The following is an 18,148-nucleotide window of genomic DNA, read 5'->3' as shown; positions in this document are numbered from 1 at the left end:
CTACTTTTGCCTTGTCTCTATGAGGATATTACAGTGAGATAGACATCTTGAGTTAGTGAACTTGATGTAAAAATACACCTGTTTTGCAAAGACATAGCTTTAGTGTGTTCTCTGAGTGAAGGATGAAGTTTGGCGGGAACAGGAACACTATGAAGAATAGGAGAGGGGTGTTTGTGTGTGTGTGTGTGTAGGAGAATAGGAGAGGGGTGTTCTTGAATGGTGTGGGTGTGTGGAGGAAGAAGATAGGATTAAACAAGGAAGAAATTAATTAATCTCTAAAATGCTTTTGGCATTTTGTTTTCCTGTTTTAAGCAAAAAGGTAATAGACTTGGGAGGGTTGACAGACCCTCTTTAATCTATAAAGTTTATAACATTCTGCCAAAGAGTCATAAATGCAACAAGTTCTCTTCCAAAGCTTCAAAAGAGGGAAGAAGAAGAACCTACAACAGAATGTTCACACAAGGCTCCATTATTATTTAAAAGTGGAAATAACTCAGGTTCCAGTTTCTTGCACCTTTTCATTTTCATAGGGACATTTTAAACATGCTAATACTGGGAAATCAGGATTTTCAAATGAGAGTGAAGCAGTAGCAATACTGCCAATGGACCGAGCTTTTCTTTTTTTATTGTTAATATCTGATTTTATTGGGGCATGAAGTTTACCCCTACAAGATTATTGCTTTGCAAGTAAAGACAGGAGTATTATGGACCTCCAAACTGAACCCTTTAGAATTTCTTGGGTTCTAGAATTCAATCGTATAGACCTTGCAAGTACATGACGTGTTCTGTGGCTGAATCAAGATGTTGTAGTGAATGAGGCTGTTGTCTGTAGGATTCCTGCATCGTTTGAGGCAGAAGTTAGAAAGTGTGTAGTGAATTAGACAGGGGATTACAGAAAAAGAAAATCAGATCTTGTGCTTACGGCAATTGAATGAAACCCTGGAGAACTGGATTCTATCCATATCTCTGCCACTGAATTTCTATGTGATGCTGGGCAAGTCACTTAAAACAAACTTTTCACAGGTGACCAATGTGTGTTTCTCATTTTCTGGGTGCCTGATTTGAGATTCTGGGGTCTGATTTGCAAAAGTGATGAACTAAAGTCAATGGGAGCTGTGCTTTGAACATCTACAGTGCTCTGAAATGTGTAATACTCTAAAAAAAATCAGGCCCTAAGTGTCTCAAATTTGGCATCCAAAATTAGCTGACAATTTTGGTTTCCAGTGTCTCCATTCCACATCTACAAAATGAAAATAAAACAAAACTTCACTTGGATGCTGTGAAGATAAAATCATGAATATTTGTAAAGAACTAATATACTATTATGAGAGCATCATAATAATGTCCACAAGGAAATTAATAATTTATGTATTGCATGATTTGGATGGTATGTGGTATATATTGAATGGGGTCACACACTGAATGAGGAGCATAACAATAAATAGTGAATAGCTACCCATTCACTGGGTCTGGTGGGATAAATAGCACGTGCGTATGTAATTAAAGACTGTATAATAATGCATATATGCAAAGGGGCCAAATTAAGATTGCACAGGCAACTTTAATTCTACCGTTCCCTAACTTTTGAGTGCTTGGCTTTGTAACCTTAATGTACTTTGAATGTCCATAAGGACATACATACATACATACACACACACATATATATACCCACACACACAGACTAAGACTATAAATTGCTAGACTATGATATTTAATTTTATTATTAATGCAGCTGGAATAATCTCTCTTCAAAAACTATTAATTCTTGTCTATTTTCTCTTATATTTCTCCTTCAAGAGAAATGACAGTGCAGAAAGCCAGTTTAAGCTTAGCTCTGTTGTCCCCTGTAATGGACTTGTTAATTGGCAAACTGGGGATTTCACTATTAAAATTTCAATAATTGTCAGTTCCCACTGAAGATCAGTAAATAAATCTCCTTTCTGAAAGCAGCTTAGGATGACGATTGTTCATCTTTATGTAAAGTAGTGATATATTACATGACATGAAAAATCAGACATTATGAAGTAGTTTGCTACTGTACTTAAAAAGTCTCAGTTAGTGTGTATTCTTGTAGCCTGTGAGCAAAACAGAGGCAAGTGACTGGAATCATTGCCATTCATTATGTATTCAGTGCTTAGATGTGAACATCATTGAATATATAGTTTCAAAGATAAAATCTTTCTTATGTGGGGATCTATAGGGTTAGTGAGTCCCTGAGCAACTGCCACATCCACAATGCCCCCAAACAGTTCTGGCAGAGCAACAATTGATGGGTTGTGAGGCTTGTGGGACCAAGCACCACTAGATGTCCCACCCACAGGGGCACTGACTGCTGGAGCCCACCATGTTCCCTCATTGATGCAAGCACACTGTTTAAGGCCTAGAGGAAACACCCAGAAGCTGTCTGTTCAACAAAGTAGATCCCTGGCCCGCTGATGAGACAGACTCTGTATTCTTCCTGTTTCCTTGCCTCGTTCCAGCTCTGTCCCAGCCTTGCTCCTGTCTCTGACCCAGCTCTACTCCTGCTTTCCCTGACTCCAGACTGGATAACCCAGTTCTGACCCTCAGCGTTGATTCCTGGCTTTGACTCTGGTTTGACCCTGGGCTCTGGCCTCCTGCTTCTGACTCTGGTTCTGAGCCTTGGTTCCATTATGCAGCGCCTGGCTCCTGCTCCAACCACTAGGTGTGACTGCCCACACCTGATTCCTGACCCAAGGCCCTGGAGAACTGATAATTATAGGACTTGATCTAACTCCTGTTAAAGTCAATGGAAAGACCTCCAGGGATGGTGGATCAGGGTATAGGGCCATATTTTGCTTTTGGACCCATACGTACTCATCTCATGAAATAGGAAGGCAGGATTTGTCCCTAAATTCTGTGCAGCTACAGTGCAATACAACAACAGCAGCATCAGTTAGTAAAAACATTTAGAGCAGGAGCTTAACAATAGAAGAGCAGTACAACAATGTGATGGAAAGGTGCGGAGGTGATTGTCTTTCAGTGAATGGTTAGATGGTACACAAAATACAACTGGAATCATAGTGACGAGGCATGATGGCATGTATCATCCGTGTGCTGTTTCATGGGGGATGGGCTTGTAATGCATGCTAAACTGCATTATACTGTTCAGCCAGTAGGTAGCACTGTGTGTAAAATACCTTATTTAAGCAAACCTCAGCCATACCTGGCAGAGAATTAAAGGATCTGATGATGAATACAACTGGTGTGTATAAGAAACTCTGTGACCAGTCCATATCTGATACACGAGCATGACATAGTGTCAGGAGTAAACTAAGAAGGAAAACAGAAGGAAAGCAGCAACAAAGATTTCAGACAGAAGGACCAACAGCAAAGTTTGAAAGATATCATCAACATGCCACTTTTCAATGCCCCAGAGAACTTGAGCTTTGGACAAACCTTTAGAATGGACAGACTGGAAACAATATTTTGCAAGATTTTGCATTGCTACCAAGCTGCACAAAGAAACTGGAAATATACAGATATCTTCTTTAATTCATGCTACGGGGAACCAAGTAGACCATATCTTTAAATCCTTTAACTTTGCTGGAGGCAGTCACAAAGACGGCTATGAAAGAGTTCTGGCTATGTCTGATGCATATTTTATACCTCGGAGAAATGTGGTGTATGAAAAACCAGCTTTCACCCGAGAATTCAAGGACCAGCGGAAAATATTGACTGTTTTTTTAAAAGAAATCTGCATACCTTGGCTGAAAAATGTGATTTTGGGAATACAAAATATGAAAATATCAGAGATGGGCTGGTAATTGCGTTAACAGTTAAAACCTTTCACAGCAACTACAACTGAAGAGAAATTTAATGCTAGCCACAGCTATCCAAATAGCAAAGCAGTCAGAATTAGTCAAACAGAACAGAAGGCAGAAGCAACTTGAAAACCTGAAACTAGCTTAGAAACTATAAACAGACACGTCAGTGTTCACAGTCATTATCATAAAACACCTGAGGCAAGGAGAGACAACTTGCAGGCTAAGAGGGACAAATTCCAGCCTACATGCACAACGTGTGGAAAAAGTCATATCCCAAGAGATGATGCATGTCTAGCTAGAAGAACATGTGTAATACATGCATGTAATATGGACATTTTGACGCTGTTTGCCACACCAAAGTTGTCAGGGAGTTGACTCATATCACAGACAATCAAGAGCCATTGTTTCTGGGATCTATCACGTGTGATAGCGCAGACCCTGCCGGGAGAGTGAAACTGAATGTTCATGGCAAGACTATTAACTTTAAAACTGACTTAGGGGTTGATGTTACAGTCATCTCAGAAGGGACTTACAATCACCTTCAACCCCTCCCAGAGCTGAAGCGACCTGACACAGCTCCAGACTAGCCTTGGAGTTATTCTGAATTGCATGGGCCAGGTCACCACAGAAACAAGTTACAAAGATGAAAGCTCTGCCTTCAGAGTGCATGTGATCAAAGATCAACAACCTTCTCTGCCACAGCATGGCAGCCAGGATGAGCCAAGTGAGGTAGGTGGAAGAACTCAATGGAATATTTGATGTTGGACTTTTGAAAGACGATCCAGTACACATCAACTTAAGAGACAATGCTGAATCATACAGTGTACAAACACCCCTACCAGAGGGAACTTGGAAGAGACTTGCTGCAGATTTATGCAGATTCAGAGAATATCACTACTTGGTTGTAATGGACTATTTTTCCAGGTATATGGAAATAATGTACTTGAAAGATATAACATATTGCAGCTTTATAGAGAAACTGAAGTACATTTTTGCTCACTTCAGTATTCCTGAACAACTAGTGACAAACAATGGGCCACAATTCACTTCAGCAGAATTTAAGTCATTCCAAACAAAATATGATTTTGATCATATTAGTAGCAGCCCATATTACCCACAAGTGAATGCAGAGGCTGAGAGAGCTGTGCAGACAGCTAAGAAAATCCTACAGCAGGAAGATTCATTCCTTGCTCTTCTGAGTAACAGAGCAACATGAACAGTAGCTATATAGGCCAGCACAACTCCTGATGAGAAGACAACTCAGAACTATTTTTCCAGTTTTGGAAGAGATCCTATTCCCAAAGTGGCCAGACGTGAAGAGAGTGGCAAAATCAGATAAAAAGGCTAAAAGAGCTTATGAACACTTTTACAACAGATTTCACTCATTTAGATGTAAGCAGTGTCAGGATGAGCTCCACCCTGACATCTCATGGTGAGGTGTGGCAAGTTGTGGAAAAGAACTTCAGGGGCCGATCTCATTTGCATAGGCATACCCACCCTGCCTAGAATGTGACCATAGCTGCCCAAATGGTCACTTTGGCTGCTGTGGGATCCCCAGTGTCTCTGTTATTGGGGCAGGAAGAATAAATTGTTATTACCCTGATTATGGGAACTGTGCTTGGAACTGTACGTGGCCTTTTGTTATGATGGAGGGATTCACCATCAACTAAGTAGCACTCGCTAGGCAAGGGTCATGAGTTCCAAAACTCTGTGAATAGAGAGAGGCTGGGGACAAGTATTAATATTTGGTGGTATGGGCCCCTTAGTGAGGGCCTTACATGCTAATTGCACTTCCTCCTCTCTCTACTATAGAATATCAGAGCTAATTTTGATTTCATTAGAAGTCTAGTTATAGGCTGCTGAGCTCACTTTGGGCTAACAGTGCACCAGCCCTGGGGCTCCCCTACTAGAAGCTGAATTCACGTAAGAGCTGAAATCACTGAGTGTTGTGTTAAGTAGTGGGGGAGCCTGAAGATATATTGTGGAGCGGTTTGCGGGACGGCTGGAGTGCCTTGTGGACAGGCTGGTGAAGCAGTTTGACGCGGAGCAGTTCGTGGATGGCAGGAGCTGCTTATGGGCAACGGAGCTGAGCGAAGGAGTTTGTGGGGTGGCTGGCGGAGCGGAGCGCAGCTATGGGGTGGTCAGCTTCAGATCATGTAAGGTGCCTCTTACCCCCGTCCCATCTTCTCCCAGGTTGGGAGGTAAAGCTCCGCAGATAAACTTTCGAACTCTGGGGCTGCCCTGACCAGGGACAGAGACTTTTGGGTCATTGGACTTTTGGGACTTTGGGTGATTTGGGGTTGCTGGACTCAAGAACCAAAGGGAAAAGGGCATGCCCCAAGTTGCTTGGGGTGGGTTTTTGCTCATGGGTTGTGTTATGAATCCTGTTGGTGGTGTTTCCCCAACATAATGCCACATTGTTTCTCTCGGTTATTAAAAGACTTTTGCTACACTCAGACTATGTGCTTGCGAGAGGGGAAGTATTGCCTCTTGGAGGCGCCCAGCGGGGGTGGTATATATTTGTCCCAGGTCACTGGGTGGGGGCTCGAGCCGGTTTGCATTGTGTTATTGGAATGGAACCCCTAGATATTGAACCCGGCCCTTGTTGCTGCCAACTCTGACGGGCAGAAGGGTTACATTTTTGGGGGCTCGTCCGGGATCATGCAAACCTGGGACAAATATATACCACCCCTCTGGGCGCCTCCAAGAGGCAATACTTCCCCTCTCGCAAGCACATAGTCTGAGTGTAGCAAAAGCCTTTTAATAACAGAGAGAAGCAACGTGGCATTATGTTAGGGAAACACCACCAACAGGATTCATAACACAACCCATGAGCAAAAAAAACCCACCCCAAGCAAATTAGGGCATGCCCTTTTCCCTTTGGTTCTTGAGTCCAGCAACCCCAATCACCCAAAGTCCCAAAAGTCTCTGTCCCTGGTCAGGGCAGCCCCAGAGTTTGAAAGTTTATCTGCAGAGCTTTACCTCCCAACTTGGGTGAAGATGGGACGGGGTAAGAGGCACCTTACATGATCTGAAGCTGACTGCTCCATAGCTGCGCTCCGCTCCGCCAGCCGCCCCACGAACTCCTTCGCTCAGCTGCGCTCCGCTCCGCCAGCCGCCCCACGAACTCCTTCGCTCAGCTCCGTGGCCCACAAGCAGCTCCTGCTATCCACGAACTGCTCCGCGTCAAACTGCTTCACCAGCCTGTCCACAAGGCACTCCAGCTGTCCCGCAAACTGCTCCACAATATATCTTCAGGCTCCCCGACTACTTAACACAACACTCAGTGATTTCAGCTCTTACGTGAATTCAGCTTCTAGTAGGGGAGCCCCAGGGCTAGTGCACTGTTAGCCCAAAGTGAGCTCAGCAGCCTATAACTAGACTTCTAATGAAATCAAAATTAGCTCTGATATTCTATAGTGGAGAGAGGAGGAAGTGCAATTAGCATGTAAAGCCCTCACCAAGGGGCCCATGCTACCAGGTATTAATACTTGTCCCCAGCCTCTCTCCATTCACAGAGTTTTGGAACTCATGACCCTTGCCTAGCAAGTGCTACTTAGTTGATGGTGAATCCCTCCATCATAACAAAAGGCCACGTACAGTTCCAAGCACAGTTCCCATAATCAGGGTAATAACAATTTATTCTTCCTGCCCCAATAACAGAGACACTGGAAATCCCACAGCAACCAAAGTGACCATTTGGGCAGCTATGGTCTCATTCTAGGCGGGGTGGGTATGCCTATGCAAATGAGATCGGCCCCTGAAGTTCTTTTCCACAACTTGCCACACCTCACCACGAGATGTCAGGGTGGAGCTCATCCTGACACTGCTTACATAGAGAACTGTCAGATCTAGAACCTGGAGATCATGTTCATGTCAAATTGGATGGAGAAAAGGAATGGACAATTCCAGCTGTCATAAAGAAAAAGAACTCAGTGTCCAGATCATATGTGACCAAGACTGACTGTGAAGAGTTCAACAAAAACTGTTGACATCTACAGTTTGTTCCTCAGAAAGACCAATCAACAGAGCAAACTCTACCGGCGGCAGATGCAGAACGAGAAGGAGATGCAAGGATTCCAAACTGATCTCAGCCAGTCATTGCAACTAAAAGACAGCCAGATGACCATTCATGTTATGTAATTAGGAAACCAGGATGATTCAGAGACACTTAACAGACTGATATGTATTCAATTGTGAAGACAGTATGACAGTGTAAATATTGTAAATGGTAGGAATGTACAGGGGGAGATAGAAGAGAATGGTAAACTGTATTATACAGGTTTCAGAGTAGCAGCCGTGTTAGTCTGTATCCGCAAAGAGAAAAGGAGTACTTGTGGCACCTTAGAGACTAACAAATTTATTTGAGCATAAGCTTTCGTGAGCTACAGCTCACTTCATCAGATGTAGCTCATGAAAGCTTATGCTCAAGTAAATTTGTTAGTCTCTAGGTGCCACAAGTACTCCTTTTCTTTTTAATTAATTAAGATGAGCTATTATCAACAGGAGAAAAAAAACTTTTGTAGTGATAATCAAGATGGCCCATTTAGACAGTTGACAAGAAGGTGTGAGGATACTTAACATGTGGAAATAGATTCAATATATGTAATGACCCAGCCACACCCAGTCTCTATTCAAACCCAAGTTAATGGTATCTAGTTTGCACATTAATTCAAGCTCAGCAGCTTCTTGTTGGAGTCTGTTTTTGAAGCTTTTCTGTTGCAAATCCCTTAAATCTTTTATTGAGTGTCCATAGAGTTTGAAGTGTTCTCCTATTGGTTTTTGAATGCTGTGATTCCTGATGTCAGATTTGTGTCCATTTGTTCTTTTGCTTAGAGACTATCCGGTTTGGCCAATGTACATGGCGAGGACTGGTCTGTCTCCCAAGATCTGTGAGACTGAGGGATCATTTTTCAGGATAGGTTGTAGATCTTTGATGATGCACTGGAGAGGTTTTAGTTGGGGGCTGAAGGTGACAGCTAGTGGTGTTCTGTTATTTTCTTTGTTGGGCCTGTCCTGTAGTAGGTGACTTCTGGGTACTCTTCTGGCTCTGTCAATCTGTTTTTTCACTTCAGCAGGTGGGTATTGTAGTTTTAAGAATGCCTGATAGAGATCTTGTAGGTGTTTGTCTCTGTCTGAGGGATTGGAGAAAATGCGGTTGTATCTTAGAGCTTGGCTGTAGACAATGGATCATGTGGTGTGTCCTGGATGGAAGCTGGAGGCATGTAGGTAAGTATAGCGGTCAGTAGGTTTCTGGTATAGGGTGGAGGTTATGTGACCATTGTTTATTAGCACTGTAGTGTCCAGGAAGTGGATCTCTTGTGTGGACTGGTCCAGGCTGAGGTTGAGGTGGGATGGAAATTGTTGAAATCATGGTGGAATTCCTCAAGGGCTTCTTTTCCATGGATCCAGATGATGAAGATGTCATCAATGTAGCGCAAGTACAGTAGGGGCGTGAGGGGACAAGAGCTAAGGAAGCGCTGTTCTAAAAGCCATAAAAATGTTGGCATACCGTGGGGCCATGCAGGTACCATAGCACTGCTGCTGACTTGAAGGTATATATTGTCCACAGATGTGAAATATTTGTGGTTGAGGACAAAGTCACAAAGGTTTGCCATGACATTATCGGGGATACTGTTCCTGATAGCTTGTAGTCCATTGCTGTGTGGAATGTTGGTGTAAAGGGCTTCTACATCCATAGTGGCCAGGATGGTGTTTTCAGGAAGATCACCGATGGATTGTAGTTTCCTCAGGAAGTCAGTGGTGTCTTGAAGATAGCTGGGAGTGCTGGTAGCATAGGGCCTGAGGAGAGAGTCCACATAGCCAGACAATCCTGCTGTTAGGGTGCTAATGCCTGAGATGATGGGGCATCCAGGATTTCCAGGTTTATGGATCTTGGGTAGCAAACAGAATACCCCTCGTCAGGGTTCTAGGCATGTGTCTGCACAGATCTGTTCCTGTGCTTTTTCAGGGAGTTTCTTGAGCAGATGGTGTAGTTTCTTTTGGTAATCCTCAGTGGGATCAGAGGATAATGGCCTGTAGAATGTGGAGTTAGAGAGCTGCCTAGCAGCCTCTTGTTCATATTCAAACTTATTCATGATGACAATAGCACCTCCTTTTGTCAGCCTTTTTTGATTATGATGTCAGAGTTGTTCCTGACGCTGCTGATGGCATTGTGTTCAGCACGGCTGAGGTTATGGGGCAAGTGATTCTGCTTTTCCATAATTTCAGCCCGTGCACATCGATGGAAGCAATCTATGTAGAAGTCCAGTCTGTTGTTTCGACCTTCAGGAGGAGTCCACGCAGAATCCTTCTTTTTGAAGTGTGGGTAGAAGGATTCTGTGAGTTAGTATGTTGTTCAGAGGTGTGTTGGAAATATTCTTTGGGTCGGAGACGTCAAAAGTAGGATTCTAGGTCACCACAGAACTGTATCACATTCATGGGCCTGCAGGGACAAAAGGAGAGGCCCCGAGATAGGACAGACTCTTCTGCCAGGCTAAGAGTATAGCTGGAAAGATTAACAATATTGTTGGGTGGGTTAAGGGTGGCACTGTGTGCAAAATACCTTATTTAAACAAACCTCAGCCACAGGTGGCAGAGAATTAAAGGATCTTATGATGAGCACATCTGATGCGTGTAAGCAAGCTCTGTAGCCAGCCTATATCTGATATAGGATTATGACAGGCATGTACCCTCTTCTTCACACATGCACAGCCTATTATTATCGTGGGCATCTTCCTGGCTTTCCATATTAGGGTCAATTTAAGAACAAGGAGCCCGATTCTCACTTATGGTAAAATCTTTTGATACTGCTTTGGTGGCATAAAGAGGCCTTAAAGGGGAAGAAAGTGCCCTCCCCCAGTAATGTGCAGATATATCTTCATCAGCAGGTCTTTGCTGACCCTCTGCACAGTGGTGAATTTTAGCTCAACTCCCCCACCACACACATACCCCATGCAATGGACCAGGAGGAGGCCTGTGAATCACTAAAGACACATTTAAGTTCTACTTTGAGAGTTTTAGTGGGACTAAATTCACCCTGTCCTCCGCACAGGGTGAATTTCACCCATAGTGACATAAGTGTATACTTGTGCATAAGTGCCTTCTTCTATAACTTCACAAGCTGCTGTACACTTTTGCAAAAGAAGGTGTAATATAAACACAATGGGCCAAATCCCTGTGTGCAATCCCATTGAAAACAGTGAAGAATTTGGCCTGCTACTTGAAAATGATCTTTAACATTTTTGATGAGTGACTTAATTCTGAATTTTAGATTTTCTTTTAATCTTAGTGTTTCATGAAAATATCACATAAGTCAGAACAGAGTGCTTTACCATTGCAAATGACAACCTTAAGATCATATTATAGCTCAGGGAACATTAAAGTATTAAAATCTTTCTTAAACTGTGGTAGGACACGTTCTTCTATATTAAATATGAAACATCTAAGTTAATGCAAAATTAAGGTTGCATGGTTAAAATAATAAAAACCCAGGAAATTTGGGAACTGTTTCCACCAGCAATGTTAATTTGGCTGCATTGCAAACCCTGGGTGCAAATTTATCCCTGAGAATTGAGCCTGATCCAAAACTCATTGATTTTAAGAGAGAGACTCCCACAAAACTTTGAATGAGGTTCGTTGCATGTCCCTTTGCCTGCCTGGCAGCACCTCAGGGGCAGTCATCTACTATCCGGTGCTTGGGTTGTTGCCCAGAGAATGCATCTTTAATCTCTGTGGGGAGCTCTATAGGAGATTTGTCAGTTGAGGCTGCCTAGAGGTTGTACTGAACTACCAAGTGTCCCAACTTCCCTGGTCACATTCCCTCCCTGGCCAGCAATGCCCTTGTTTGGGACTGCTCTGAAGTCAGTGGGAGTCCTTCCATTGACTTTAATGGGATTTAGATTGTACTCCTAATATGCTGCAGGCTCCTTGGCAAACCTGGATTGGACAACCTGTCTGTGACCGGGCCTGTTTTTGCAAAGGCAGAAGCTGGCCCTGTGACTTTAGTTTCCTTTGTGATTTGTGGTATGCATTTCCCCTCTTAAACAATAATATATTAATACATAGTTAACGAAAAACCAAGAATACAAAATACTGCTTATGTGGCTCTGTAAAAGTTGCTGCTAAAACTTTTTCATTCTCTGGTATATTGTGATTGTAATTGTTCCACCTTAGTATTGCAGCATTGCAGTAACTTAGTGCTGCACATTTCATGTCTTCCCCCCCACCACCAAAAAAAAGAAAAAAAAAGAGAAGAAAACAACTCTGCTATGGTTAATTATTTGAACATTGATGTAATCACAAATAGGCTTCAGGGTTCACATTGCACTGAGGAGGGCATATGTTCCCACCTTTGCCGCTGCTACTACTTAGCTGAAGGCAATTTTTTTGTAAAACTGGATTCAGGGGGCAGAAGCACATTTGTTTATATTATTATTATTTATTTTGTATTGCAATAGTTCACAGGGTACAGCTGTGGTGGAAGGAATATGTTGGGGTGGGGGGCAACAGTATGTAGTGCTGCAGAGATTCAGGGCAGCGCTATGGCATATAAGGCAGCCCAGGGAGGCTGCAGTAACTTACGATGTTTGTTTACATTACTCCAGGAGCCACAGACAGCCCAAGTTGAGGATGATGCAAAGATGGCTGAAAGCCTCTCTTTCCCTGCACTGCAAGTTCTGTGCTGTGCTTCCAGAAAAGCAATCTCAGCCTAGGTTTCCCTAATTTATTTCTAACCAAAATGTTCTTAATTCAGTAAAGGTATTAGTTACCCTGATCAGGCAACCATATCTATTCAGCCAAGCACTTGAGCATATACTTAAGTGTCATTGATTTTAACGGGGCTTAAGCATGTGTTTAAAGTTACAACACATGCTTTGCTAAATAGGGGCATTTGGGAGCAAAACAATTTATTCCTTGGGGCTTGGAAGGATTCTTAAGGTTTTTACACCACAAAAGAACCCCTGCGGCTGCAAGTCTCAGAGCCTGGGTTAACTGACTCAGGTTTGTACTACAGGGCTAAAAATAGTAATATAGACATTCCCACTTGGGCTGGCAAGGGAGGTGGGTCTCAGAGCCTGCATTCCAGTCCAAATAGAAAGGTCTACACTGCTATTTTTAGTCCCATAGCATGAGCTTGAGTCAGTTGACCAGGGCGCTGAGACTCGCTGCCGAGGGTGTTTTTTTGCAATGTAGACATATACTTATTGACTTCAGTAGAAGTTGGATCAGGCATTTAGCCTTTTATCTGACATTTGCTTTGCCCCCGCTGAAATCCACAAAAGAAACCAAATTTCCTAAATTACAGCAAATCCCACATCTTTTGGACATATTTTTCTGCATCCTTAAATTATGTGCAGATAAACTGGATCCAGAAAAAGTGAATTTTCAACTCCTTCTTATTACTCTCTCTCTGATTCTTTTTATTATTATTATTATTATTATTATTCCTGTTTGATTCAATTTAGAGTAGAAAAGCATGTTTTAATAATTGCAGCCACATCCATCTTCATCATTACTAGATTTAAAGCTTTATTCTTTCAGTTCTGTAGACAGAGAGACAGAAAGAATTTCTAGATGTCCTTTGTCATAAATATAAAGAGGGAAGAGTAAACACCTTTAAAATCCCTCCTGGCCAGAGGAAAAGCCCTTTCACCTGTAAAGGATTAAGAAGCTAGGATAACCTCGCTGGCACCTGACCACAATGACCAATGAGGAGACAAGATACTCCCAAAGCTGGAGGGGGGGAAAAAAACAAAGGGTCTGTCTGTGTGATGCTTTTGCCAGGGACAGAACAGGAATGGCTGAGAAATTAAGCTGTGCTGAAAGGAATGGATATTCCTGTCTTTGTATCTTTTTGTAACTTAAGGTTTTGCCTAGAGGGATTCTCTATGTTTTGAATCTAATTACCCTGTAAGGTATTTACCATCCTGATTTTACAGAGATGGTTCTTTTTACTTCTATTAAAATTCTTCTTTTCAGAATCTGAATGCTTTTTCATTGTTCTTAAGATCCAAGGGTTTGGGTCTGTGGTCACCTATGCAAATTGGTGAGGATTTTTTACCAAACCTTCCCCAGGAAGTGGGGTGCAAGGGTTGGGAGGATTTTGGAGGGGAAAGACGTTTCCAAACAACTCTTTTCCAGAAACCCGGTTAGACGTTTGGTGGTGGCAGCGAAAGTCCAAGGGCAAAAGGTAAAATAATTTGTACCTTGGGGAAGTTTTAACCTAAGCTGGTAAAAGTAAGCTTAGGAGGTTTTCATGCAGGTTCCCACATTTGTACCCTAGAGTTCAGAGTGGGGAAGGAACCTTGACATCCTTTAAAATAAGTTACATTTTATTAGAAATTGTCATTTTTTGCATAATTAATTATATATGCCTGTATTATTTATATGTCTTGTACTGCACTGAAATAATAGTCAAGTACATGTTCTCACTGGGAATAAAAAAAATTAATATATACGGTAGAATCTGTGATGCTGAAGGGATGCTTTCCAGCTGATTAGACCACAAAATTACCTTTAAAGATGTTTCATATTGTAGCTCTTTATCACCAGACTCCCAAGTGTGCTTCTTTTTAAAATCAGTCTTCACTGACAAGTGTTTATGACAAAGCAATAACGAATGGGGCAAGGGTCAGACACAAAGAGTTTGGGGAAGCTTTTCAAAAGGCACAAATGGAAAGTAGGCAGCTAACTCCCATTGACTTTCTGTAGCAGTTACACACCTGACTGCCACTTGTGATTCTGAACATCTCCTCCTGCTAATTTTAAAGTACAGGACTGTAGCACGTCATAATAAATTAGGAATTCTGAACAAAAGTCATGTTGGACTAAACTGCTGGATGCTCATCAAAGAAAAATGTCACCAGAAATGCACTCATTAACTTTGTGCATACATTGTATTCCTTTGTGGTGTATAAAGTTGCAGTTTCTGCTGATTGCAAAAAAATTAGGATAACTTGTCATACAGCGGATCCTACTGAAAGGTGAACTGTCAGGCTGGAGGGAGGTTACCAGTGGAGTTCCTCAGGGATCAGTTTGGGGACCAATCTTTTTATTACTGACCTCGGCACAAAAAGTGGGAGTGTGCTAATAAAGTTTGTGGATGATACAAAGCTGGGAGGTATTGCCAATTTAGAGAGAGACCGGGATATCATAAAGGAAGATTTGGACGACCTTGTAAACTGGAGTAATAGTCATAGGATGAAATTTAATAGTGAGAAGTGTAGGGTTATGCATTTAGGGATTAATAACAAGAATTTTAGTTATAAGCTGAGGACGCATCAGTTAGAAGTAATGGAGGAGGAGAAGGACCTTGGAGTACTGGTTGATCACAGGATGACGATGAGCTGCCAATGTGATGTGGCTGTGAAAAAAGCTAATGGTCTTGGGATGCATCAGGTGAGGTATTTCCGGTAGAGATAAGGAGGTTTTAGTACCATTATACAAGGCACTGGTGAGACCTCACCTGGAATACTGTGTGCAGTTCTGGTCTCCCATGTTTAAGAAGGATGAACTCAAATGGGAACAGGTACAGAGAAGAACTACTAGGATGTTCCGAGGAAAGGAAAACCTGTCTTATGAAAGGAGACTCAAGGAGCTTAGCTTGTTTAGCCTAACTAAAAGAAGGTTGAGGGGAGATATGATTGCTATCTATAAATATATCAGAGGGATAAATACCGGAGAGGGAGAGGAATTATTTAAGCTCAGTACCAATGTGGACACAAGAACAAATGGATATAAACTGGTCATTGGGATGTTTAGACTTGAAATTAGACGAAGGTTTCTAACCATCAGAGGAGCGAAGTTCTGGAACAGCCTTCCACGGGAAGCAGTAGGGGCAAAAGACCTATCTGGCTTTAAGATTAAACTCGATAAGTTTATGGAGGAGATGGTATGATGGGATAACATGATTTTGGTAATTAATTGATCTTTAAATATTCATGGTAAATAGACCCAATGGCCTGTAATGGGATGTTAGATGGGATGGGATCTGAGTTACTACAGAAAATTCTTACCTGGGTATCTGGCTGGTGAATCTTGCCTATATGCTCAGGGTTTAGCTGATCGCCATATTTGCGGTCGGGAAGGAATTTTCCTCCAGGGCAGATTGGAAGAGGCCCTGGGGGTTTTTCGCCTTCCTCTGTAGCATGGGGCACGGGTCACTTGCTGGAGGATTCTCTGCTCCTTGAAGTCTTTAAACCACGATTTGAGGACTTCAATAGCTCAGACATAGGTGAGAAGTTTTTCACAGGAGTGGGTGGGTGAGAGTCTGTGGGCTGCGTTGTGCAGGAAGTCGGACTAGATGATCATAATGGTCCCTTCTGACCTTGATATCTATGAATCTATAGTACAGTACATATGCATAGGGCATGATTTACAATTTCTATGTGAGCCATTGGGGGGTTTTAAAGAGCCACTAAAACATGCTGTTGCATTATTGAACATGGCAAATATTAGAGAAATTTCCCCCAGGGTGCTGATCACCAGTATCCTTGGTTCACAGCAAGAAGGCAGAGATGGCTTGTGCTGACCTTGACAAAAACCATCTGTGAATGCACCAAAACATGTTCACACTACATTATCTGGTGTCGGCTGGGATAGTGGCAAGGTAGCTTGATGAACTGCACTACTTATTCCAGTAACTGTAATACATGTACGTGTAGAAACCTTACTATGGAATTGAAATGGCACTGTGGACCATGCACATCTTGAGGCTCACAAAATTTTACTTCACTGGGATCTCAATGGAAGAACCATAATTTAACAGATGGTCTTGTATAAAAAGAAGGAGAGAGAAAAATTTTCATTTTTTATTCTTTCTTATTCTTATTTTAAACAACAATAAAAAGAGGGACTGCAGCTGCAAAAACTAAATAAGAGTAACACTAAAAGTATAAATTAAATCCAGAGAACAAACTGAATTCAGAGTAAACACTGGAATTCTATCATATCACACTTAGTTTCTGGACTACCATAAAGCATTAGAACTGGTATGATATCATGTACATGTGCTTCAATACTTAGGCTCAGTAGAATGAGTTAAGGATGAAATTGTAGTGCTTTTAATCTAATTTCCCTGCAGTAGTGGGTTTAAATTAAACAATTAAGGACAGGTTTCAGAGTAACAGCTGTGTTAGTCTGTATTCGCAAAAAGAAAAGGAGTACTTGTGGCACCTTAGAGACTAACCAATTTATTTGAGCATGAGCTTTCGTGAGCTACAGCTCACTTCATCGGATGCATCTGTAGCTCACGAAAGCTTATGCTCAAATAAATTGGTTAGTCTCTAAGGTGCCACAAGTACTCCTTTTCTTTTTGCACATTGTGCTGGGCTTTGAAAATATGATCCTTATATTTGTATGTTGCTATTTTTAATTATTATTACTCTAGTGTCTAAAGGCTCCAACCAAGATCAGGACCCTAGGGTACTCAGCACTGCACAAACATAGTCAGAGTTCTTGCTCCAAAGAGCTTATAGTATAAATAGAAAGACAGACAAAGGGTGGGAGACAGGCAAATCACCCCATTTTGCAGATGAGGAACTGAAGCAAAGAGCGATGAAGTAACTTGTCGAAGGTCACAGAGGAAATCCATGCCAGAACTACGGGTTGAATTCGGATTTCCTGAGTCCCATTCCAGTCCCTCAAGCACAACTCCATCTTTTCTCTTAACTCTGAAACCTCTCTTAACAGTAGTACCTTCATATTTGGACAAATATAAACCGAGCTGGCTAAATTAATAGGCTGGGTTAAAATCACAGCATATAGTCAGCTGTACCTAAGTACCTTATTTATAAGATAATCTTTCTATTTTCCTTTCCCTCCCTTTGGCCTTTTCTTGTTTTCTTCAGTAATTGGCAATTTCTTCTTTTAGTACATCAGCTTCATCTTTCTACCTCTAAGGGTTAGCTGACAGGGAAAAATATTACAGGTGTTTGCTAGTACTACCATTGAATATCACTTTATACAAAAAGCTTTTAATAAGCCAGCATTTTCCCAAGTCCTTCTCAGCAGTCCCATAGATCTGTCCCTTTTCTTTTATGTTATATGTGGAGTTGAGCAAATAACACAAGAAAAAAATTTCTATTGACATTTGTTCATATATTTAACCAAATTCATGCTGGCAATGATTGCACCCTGTCTTATATTTGTGTGACATGAAGAATCTAGATATTCAGGTTGCTGGCACCAGCAATTGCAGAAAATGACATTCAGAACATGTATGTATTTAGATTCAGTATATAGAAATGCTTAGGAAGTATACCTGTCCATAAGATTTAGGCACCTAAGACAAAGCTTAAAAATACAGCACAAATAATACCCTAAGTGTAGCAGTACAATTAAATATAAGCCACCCCCAATAA

Source organism: Lepidochelys kempii, chromosome 1 (assembly GCF_965140285.1).
Source record: "Lepidochelys kempii isolate rLepKem1 chromosome 1, rLepKem1.hap1, whole genome shotgun sequence".
NCBI lineage: Eukaryota > Metazoa > Chordata > Testudines > Cheloniidae > Lepidochelys > Lepidochelys kempii.
Note: the sequence above shows the minus strand (reverse complement) of the source record.